Source organism: Corvus hawaiiensis, chromosome 26 (genome assembly GCF_020740725.1).
Source record: "Corvus hawaiiensis isolate bCorHaw1 chromosome 26, bCorHaw1.pri.cur, whole genome shotgun sequence".
Classification (NCBI taxonomy): Eukaryota; Metazoa; Chordata; class Aves; order Passeriformes; family Corvidae; genus Corvus; species Corvus hawaiiensis.
Window position 1 is genome coordinate 4,557,483 of NC_063238.1, and position 9,148 is coordinate 4,566,630.

At 40.2% G+C, this 9,148-nt stretch overlaps 1 long non-coding RNA gene across 1 annotated transcript; it reads right to left on the reverse strand.

Annotated features, from left to right (window-relative positions):
• Positions 1-4,471: 4,471 nt before the first annotated feature.
• On the reverse strand, positions 4,472-7,019 carry LOC125316856. Its single transcript, XR_007199877.1, has 3 exons — positions 6,921-7,019; positions 6,185-6,369; positions 4,472-4,642 (listed from the first exon to the last, which is right to left on the reverse strand). It is a non-coding gene; the product is annotated as an uncharacterized LOC125316856 (long non-coding RNA).
• Between the last annotated feature and the right edge of the window lie 2,129 nt (positions 7,020-9,148).

The following is a 9,148-nucleotide window of genomic DNA, read 5'->3' on the forward strand; positions in this document are numbered from 1 at the left end:
GACTTGTTGGGTATTTTCAATGTTATGTCAGAGTCTTGGGAAGCAGGGAAGACTGGGAAAGGGTAAAGTTTGGAGGCACAGACTGAGGTACCCAGCACATAAAACACTTTTCAGAGACAGCTGAAAGACTCACAATATTTAACACCCATGCAGAAGCAGCTCTTTCTGATTTCATTCCCAGTTCTCATCAGTGAGGTGAGTCCAGACCTCCTAAAGATGCTCAGCTCAGCCATCTCTGCAGCAGGGAATGAGGGCTTGCCTATCCAGAAAAGCCATTGTTACAGGGGAAGACAGGACACCTCAGGTATGAAAGGGAAGTGCTTTAAGCAATCACTGCCGAGCCGCCCTGCCCATGCTACCTCACCACTTTGAAACACTAATGGCCCCTTTGTTCGATTTCATTGAAGAAAGTCAACTTATCTAAGGTTATTGACAAGAACTAGTGCAGACCATTGCCATGCAGTCACATCCTTTCATAGCAACCAGACAATGACTTGCAGAAGGAAATCCTGTAGTCATGCATGGCCTAGCGTGGCAAAGTTTCTGCTTTCCAACTGTCATCAAGGACATGGAAAAAGAGTGCCCAAAACCACTTTTTCTCAGTTTTCTGGAAGCTGAAGCACCACCTGATTTCTCGAAGAGATAGCCCAGCTGCTGTCCCATGCTCTGACAGCATAAGGATTTTCATTTACAGTAAAAGAAAACAAGGATGAATTTTGAACCTTCATTAGGATTACCCTTATATCATTATTTTCTTTCTGCTTACCCTGTTCTGGCATACCTACATGAGACTATCAGGATGTTTGGGCTTTTTAGGTTGGGGTTGGTTTTACTAAAGTTTTGCAGTCTTTTCAGAGGAGTTTTTGAAGTTGTCTGGGCTGAAAATACCCTCAGGCTATAAGAATATCACTATTCTGAAATTCACTCTGGCTAAAAGGGCCTGAGCAGAAAACTATGCTTAACTGCCAACCCCTGATGCAATTGAGACCAAAATAGATTGCAAGTATTTTGGCAGAAGATTGCTGACCCTTGTTCTTAAACCTGAAAAGCTAAACATTACATACCACAGAAAAACACCCTGAACACTCTTGAAAAAGGAGAATTCTCCCAGCATGTTTTTAATGCTTAATAGTAGGTCCACAAGCTACTTAAGGGTGATACCTCAGACAAAAGAATGCTTTCAGCAAGAAACAGCATGGCAGAAATAGATGAAAAATGAAACTGAACAAACCAAGAATGCAGGGAAGAGTTACCCACTGAAATGAACAAATTAGATTTCTTCTCCTGTCAAAAAATCTTTATAGTTTGTTACTGCTCTGGAAAGTTACCAGTGTTTTAGCTTTGCAAAAGATAAACTTGTTCTATGCTCATTTGTTTTCCAGTTTCAAACTTAAAGACAACTGAGAAGTTTATTTTCAATACCATAGTGATTGCTTTACTTGTGGAGTCAAATTAATGTTTGATCAACTTTCTGAAGAAAGAATAAACTGAAAAATGCAGGAGGGTGTTAATTCATGATGCTCTAAGAAAACATTTTTGACTTCACAGCAAAGAAAACTTAGAGGTTTCAAGCAACTGAGCTATCAGTGCTAGAAGTGAGATCAAGTCATGTTAGTACCAGTATTATGTTTGTTTTTCAGAAACAAGAATACCCTGAGAGCTTCTGAGTTAAACACTTGTACTCTGGTGCTTGGCTCCCACCGCCTGGATCACTCACACTTGTGGGTTTTCCTTGGCCATGACACACTTCTTTAGCACAATCCCTTCAGGAAAGGTTTTAACAGTGCAGAAAAACAGTTCACACACAATGTTAAATATTTCACTGAGTTCTGGACATCTCAGAATGCAATTGCATACTCTGAGAAGAATATTTTGACTTTTTGGAATGTCTGCTTGGTGAAGAATTCAGTACCACAGAAGTGGAACTCAAGAACCAGCACACAGAGCAAGGCCAGCAAAACAAAGCACTTCATATGAGGTCAAATAAAAGGTGTTATTCCACCAAAAATAGAAAATTCTGGGAAAAAGGATGAGGGTTGACGATAGAGAGCAAGCAATCAAGTTTTCCCCACTGCCCTTTTCAATACCATGAGAGCCTGATTGGCAGACTGCATAGTTCTCAGGCTGGAAAAGCTGGAGAATGTTCGAAAAGAAAAACACGTAATGTCAGCATGGCATCAAGTGAAAACCACAAGGCAGCTGCTCTGTGGCAGCATCCTAGCTGTAAACAGGCTTGGAAAACAGAGCAAAGCAAATGCCTGCCCTTTACACCATTAGGATTGCAGGCTAAATGTGCATGTTCTTTGCAAAGCCATGGGAAATGTCTCTGCAATTTTTACTCCCCACACAGCTAATCTACCTGGCACCCAGCAAGCCCCAAAAGTTGCAGTAACATTAACTTGGTGCCTTTGCTCTGAGCCAGTAGAGCAGAAAGCGTTAGAGTAGGTGAACATTAGATGATAAAATAAAGGGAAGACTTAAAACAATAAGGCTGTGCCACTTTTCTCCTGAGGATTTTGCAGCAGGCTCCAGTTTATTGCAAACTCAATAGAAAGTAAGCTGAAAAGTCACACATGGCTCTTCTGCTTGAAATGGCTGCCCAGAGCAAAGCCTGGGCCAAAGAAAATTGCAGCCAAAACGTTAAGCCTTGATAAAACAATCCCATTTTAAATAGCAATATTTATTGTGTATTTAAAAGCATTACAAATACATGAAACATGTAGTACAGCATTTCAACACAGATGACTTTGTATTATATTCATCTACCTTAAGTATTCAGATGTGACAAAAATGTATTGTGAATAACTAAATTTTAGGCATAGCTTTCAAGAAGTTTTATGAATCTATAAAGTACCTAAGAAATTTTAAATTATATTTCCCTTACTGCTCTGAAACAGCAACAGTTTAAAAAGTTGCAGCCTTTTCCTACATCACACCTTAGAGTTTGTAAAAGATTCTTGCATTCTTCCACTGGTTCAGATTCATGATTCAGAGGCCAAACAGCTGAGGGCACCTTTAAAAAACTGTTTAGGACATAGAAGTCATTAACAAGAAGAAGAAAAGGTGGAAAGTATTGCAAATAGCCTCTGAATTCCCTGTTACCCTCTTCTGATTTAGTCTTTTCACAGAGGGAAAAAGAAAGGGTCATCAGCTACAAGAGAAAATCACTGATCGAAGCTAGATGCAAGTTCACTGTGCCATTTCTCTTGAGCCTGCTAGAGTTTGTTCCCTCATGACACTGAAATCAGAAGCCATTTACTCATGGATAATAAATTAGTAGATGGAGGGGTTTGGGATTTGGGGGTTTTTCTGGGGGGGAGGGCAGGTCCTTTCCAAGTTTTCTGAAAAATTATAGAACCTAAAAACTCAGCAAATGTAAAACTCAGTAATGTAAAACTAAATAGCTGAATTTTAAGGAATTTATTCCAGGCCCAAAATACTATCAAAACTTCTAGTATTTTCATGAAAAGAACTCGGAAAAAGTACAAGAGAAATTGCCTACTCCTCATACAAGATAAGCTCAGGGCATCTGCAATAAGGACCCCAAATACATTCCATATAGCAGCTTCCAATTAATGCAAGGAAATTAAGATACGAAGGAGAAGTCATAAATCCACTTTCCAGTTACATTTCTCACAAAATTAGTTTTTCAAGCAAAAACGAGGTTCAGTGTAGTGAAACTGTCATACAGCATCACCTTTATGGGATCTCCTGGATGAAACAAGTACAGAGAGGAACTGAATATTCGTCATTCTACCTCTTGCTTTAAAAGTCCCATTTTCTCTGTTCTTTTGGATGCCTTGGGGCTAGATACCCAAGCTTTTAGATATCCAGGATGTCCTTCACATACGGAAGCTCTAGCTCTCATGTAAGAACACCCAAACAAAGGAGGTCCCAGAGTTCAGCACTGGAGTTGAACACTGTGAATAAGTGGTGGGATGGGAAGCACAATCCAAGCACACACAACAGGCACAACCTACAGCAAAGTCTCATAGCTGCAAGACAAAGGAAATGGTCAAACCTACATATTTTCTCAACTCTTTTGTCTTATATGAGTGTAGCTTGCAATAGTCAGGATGAAATTCAATAACCTCCTTACACATTTCATCCCACTGTAAAATGATCCTGCTGGCATGAGTAAGAAAGAGACTTGTGAGGAAAGTTTATGTGCTTTCTAGATACCAAGGAAACACAGGCATATAGGATTTTTCCAAGCTTAGGAAGCAGAAGAGAGTGAATGCACAACTTGGGTGCTAAAACATCTCCAGTGAGCACCAAGCAAGGTTTTCTTGAAATACAAAATTGGCTGATTCACAGCCAGCATAATGCAAAAATTCAGAACACTTTCACCTAGTGCTAGAAGATAAAGCTGTCACTCCCATGAGGAAAAGGTACTATCAGTATAGAAAATCCAGCATCCAGCCTTGATGAAGAGGAAAATAAAAATATATATTTCTATACTTACCTCATGGCCTCTGTTCTGCACCAGCAGACCTCAGTCTGTGCCTCCAACTTGCAGAATAGATTTCATCAATCTCTTTGGTAAAAAAAAAGCTGATGTGAAGAAATCATCTCACATGACTGATGGCACTTACTCCAATGGTGATGCAGTTTTCCAGCAGGCTTTTTTGCAGGCCAGTCCCTACAAAATGTACATCTGGTTATATTTGTTCATCTCCAGGCTCATGCTCTTCAGTTTTTTTCACCTTTGTTCTCCTGTTTGAGTTCCAACAAGATGCTATTTGCAAGCCTTGATTTCAATGGGTTGGTGTCACCACTTTTGTTAAGATATTTGCTGAGATCACATAATCTCTTCCTACTTGAGCAGGCTATTTACTCATAGTTTTAAACATATTTCTTTCTCCTTCCTGTTACCTCATTTTGTTCAGGGACCGAAGTACTGTGATTCAGTAATCTCAAACTCAAGCTTACATTTCCCTCAATGATTCTTCCTAACAATATAATTCAGAATCTTTATGTTTAGTTTTCTTTGTTCCCTCACATAAAGATAAGTTTATTGGCATTATCATCTAATAATTTAGTTAAACTGAAGTTTATAACTTTCAATAAGGGCTTCAAAAGCTTCTGTTTCTATAAGAATTTCTAGTTCCTGAATTCTACCAGAATAAAAGCACTTGCACTTTATGACAAGACTGTATCTCTTGAACTTATCTTCATTTGCATCATAAGTAGCCTAAAAATTACTTATTAGTACACAAGGTAGATCCCAGCTGTTGTACAGCAAAGCCAGACTCGATCACTCCGGTGTTTCCAGCTGCCAATCACCTTTAGATCTATACCTTCCCACTCTTCCCCACCCTTGAATGTCTATCCAGCAGTTAAAACCCATTTCAAACTCTGTGGTAGCAGTTTTTTTGAGAAATCTTCCTAAGAATTGTTGACATGCTGTCAAAATAAAATGTTTGCAAGACAGCTTTCCAGATAGGCAGCTGAGATGACAGCCAGGCATCAGGCAGAACCACCTTGATGGAGGGGAGAAACAAGCCCTAATGAGAATGGCTGCATGGCTTCAGAGCTGGGTAGCTCTCCCATCACTTAATTTTGATGAACTAACCCTTCAGCAGCACAGCAAAATTAATTGTATTTCTAATTCCTCTTGGAATGCTAATAAAAAAAAAATTATAAACACCACTGAAATATTAACTACTGTCAAATTTCCTCACCAGCCATTCATTCATATACAAGAGATGCTCACAAGCGTAACTCCCTGTGGTCATTGGGCTTGCTGAACTCTGAATGCTTTAGTTGGTATGAAAAACATTTAGAAGCTTTTTCTGCTTAATAATGAAATAAAGGTCTGAAAAGCCATTGAGTTTGACTTCCTTTAACTTAGAACCCCACAATGTAATTTAGAATTACATTTTAAATTCCACTTCTTTGTCTATGAAAGTATTATCTTTGCAATCTATCATGAAAGTTAATGGTTCAGAACATACAGAGGTGTTACTGGAATATTCAAATATTATATTGCCATTATATTAATTCTTCTCATTTCAATCTTAAATTTATTAAAGACAAACATATTTCATATGAAATAGCACCTTGTCTTTTCTAAATTAGAGCACCCCTTCCCATATTGCCATGAAATATTTCAAGGATGAAAATGGTCCACTCAAAAGCCTGAAGCACTCACCTTGGAAATGGCAGATTTGTGTTCACATACCTGTTGCACAGTGGGGTATTGTTGCAGAAGAGACTGAAAGGCTCATTGCAGAGTATTCAGGAGTTCTGTGGCTGGCACATTTCAAAAGGAGGCAGATCTGAAATCAGTTCCTTGCTCAAAGTCAAGCAGAATGGAGAAAGATTTTCCTTCTGTCCAAGAAGTGCCAAATCCACTGGTTTGGGGATCTAAAGGACATGTGCATACAGTCTTGCAGTCCCAGAAAGTACATTCCAGGACCACTTTTTGTAAGTGGAGAAGAACATTTGCTTTTACATGAGATTGGGCTGCACAAGCAAGGCAGACCTGGTTTAACAATCACACTGGCTGCCCCTCAGCTGGGGACTGCAATCATAGCACAAATGCAACAGCAGCATCTAATTGTTGGCCACAAGGCCCCTGGTATTACAGCTACATCTCTTAGACCCCTGTTGTTGAGCAATGTTCACTTATGTTCACTTATGAGGTGAAGGTATGGGGAGGAAAAATTCAACAGTGCTGTAAAGGCAAGGACAAAACTTCTCACTTCTCTGCAGGGAAGCTCTGCATTGTTCCACAAGTAATTTCTGCAGATAATAAAACAACATAACAAGTAGGGTCCAAGCCTGAGAAACCAGCAATCTGAACTGGTTATGGGGGAGCTGCCACACAAGTTGTGCTCCTGTTGCCTGAACAAGATCCTGAGAATGTCCCCATGATTAAAGCATTAGCCAGGGCTGTGAGAAATAGTTTTACATACCTGATCTAAAAGAAGGCCTTTAACAGAGATACCCACATCCCAAGCAAGCTCTGCGTTAGCAGCTCCATCATTTTCCTAGGAAGGGGAAGGGCTCATTCCTGTGAAGAATGAGAACAGATTTCATTTCTAGAAAGTAAAGAAGCTTTTTCACACAATAGTAAAAGCAGCTAGTGAAGTGGAATGGTATGTATGTATATGTAGGTGTGCATGGTGTGGAGTCATTCTGACAGTACACAGTTAGATCGTATCTAATTCTTTATTAAGAATACTGGAAACAGCCTAAAACAGGTGTTAAAAATGAACGCTAATGTAAATATATTAAGACAATGATAGGTGCAATGATAAACTTATCTATCTTATTAGATTTAAGGACACTTTAGAATAATCTTAAAATCAGCCTGAAATCCTGTTTAACTCAGAATTAATAGTTTATCCATAAATTTCTTATCTGTCAAATCACTGAATATAGTTTTAATGCATATAAGTAGCTTTAGAGCCTAAATACCACTGATTTCCAAAGAAACTTCACATTTCTTTTTAGGACCTAGAGAGTAAGTCCTGTGAGAAGCAGCTGAGGGAACTGGGGTTATTTATCCTGGAGAAGAGAAGGCCTAGGGGAGACCTTATCAATCTCTACCACTATCTGAAGGGAGGTTGTAGCAAGCTGAGGGTCAGCCTCTTCTCCCAGGAAACCAGCGACAGGATGAGAGAACACAGCTTCAAGTTGCACCAGGGGAGGCTCAGGTTGGAAATCAGGAAGAATTTACTCACAGAAGGGGTTGTTAAGGATTGGAATGGACTGCCCGGGGAGGTGGTGGAGTCACCATCGCCGGAAGTGTTCAAGAAATACTTGGAGGTGACACTTAGTGCCATGGTTTAGTTGACAAGGTGGTATTTGGTCAAAGGTTGGACTTGATGATCTTGGAGGTCCTTTCCAACCCTAATGATTCTATCATTCTAATACCTAAGCCACTAGAGGAGTAAATTTATATCCAAAAATCACTTAGGCTTTTTTTGAAAACAAAACCTATTCATCGTAATTCACACATTTGTGATTAAATGATTACGCGCTTTTCTAATCCCAAAGCTGTTGCAATATGCCAGAAAAATACAGTGATGCTTCTGTACAATACATAGGCATTGTAGCTTGTTCTGCTAACAAAGTAATGTTTATTTTGACAGAAGCTGCTGGGAACCTTGTGAATACCCTAATCTTACTGCCTACCCATTCCTCTGCTAAAGATCTTTAAAAGTCTGACAAAACACGCAGCTCCAAGAACACTGAGATTTTTTAAAGATCAGCAAAGTCCTTTTCCTGCAGTTTATCCTTGTGTTTATCTACCTCTCCTCCTCCATGAGAGGAGGCCTGAGGGATGTGGTTTGTGGGTTATGGGTGCATGTCAGTTGAAGACTTCTCCATGTCACAACTATTGGAGAGTGGGTGTTAAAGAGGTGACCACCACACTCTCCTGTGGAGGGCTGACCTCTGCTTCTCTGCCCTGGGGTCTCTGGGGCTGCAGCACCAGGCTGAGTGCCCAGCCCACACCAGCACCCTGGCAGCTTGCAGAAACATGAGGTGTGCATGGGCACAGCACACCCAGCTGTGCTGTGCTGATGGGCAGGACATGCAGCTTGCTCAAACAGCAGTGGCTCAGGAGGGATTAAGGCACATCTCAAGCCCCCTCACAATGCTCCTCTTCAGGCTTGATGCCAAGGAGGCAAAATATCATCAAGGTTAATCAAGACTGTGGCATGTGTGTACATAACCTCCTGAGAAGGAGGAGGGTATACCATGGCCTTAATAAAGGTCTCCAAATTGTCTGCTAACATTCTGCAATTGCATTATACCCCTTTCCCCATCAGCACCACCCCATTTACTCTTCTCTCCAAGCTAGTTCTTAATCATGAATAAAATGCTACAAGAAGCCCTCATTTTTCTAAAACATCCTATGCTTCCTTCCCAAATGAACTGCTTTGGCTTCAGCCACAGCAGCTGTGGTTTGCGCTATTCAGCTTTTCAGGATGGTTTTGCTCAGCAAAACCTACTCTGAAAAAGAAAGCAAGAGATATCTTCCTCATTTAACAAATACATGTTCATGGTAAAAGGCAAGCTGTCCCCCTGTCACCAAGAAAAGCCATGTGCTCTCAGCAACTCTCTAATATTATAGATTTTAATCTGGGCCTAACTGGAACTGAAATGTTTTGCTTTGTGCATTACACCTCACCCC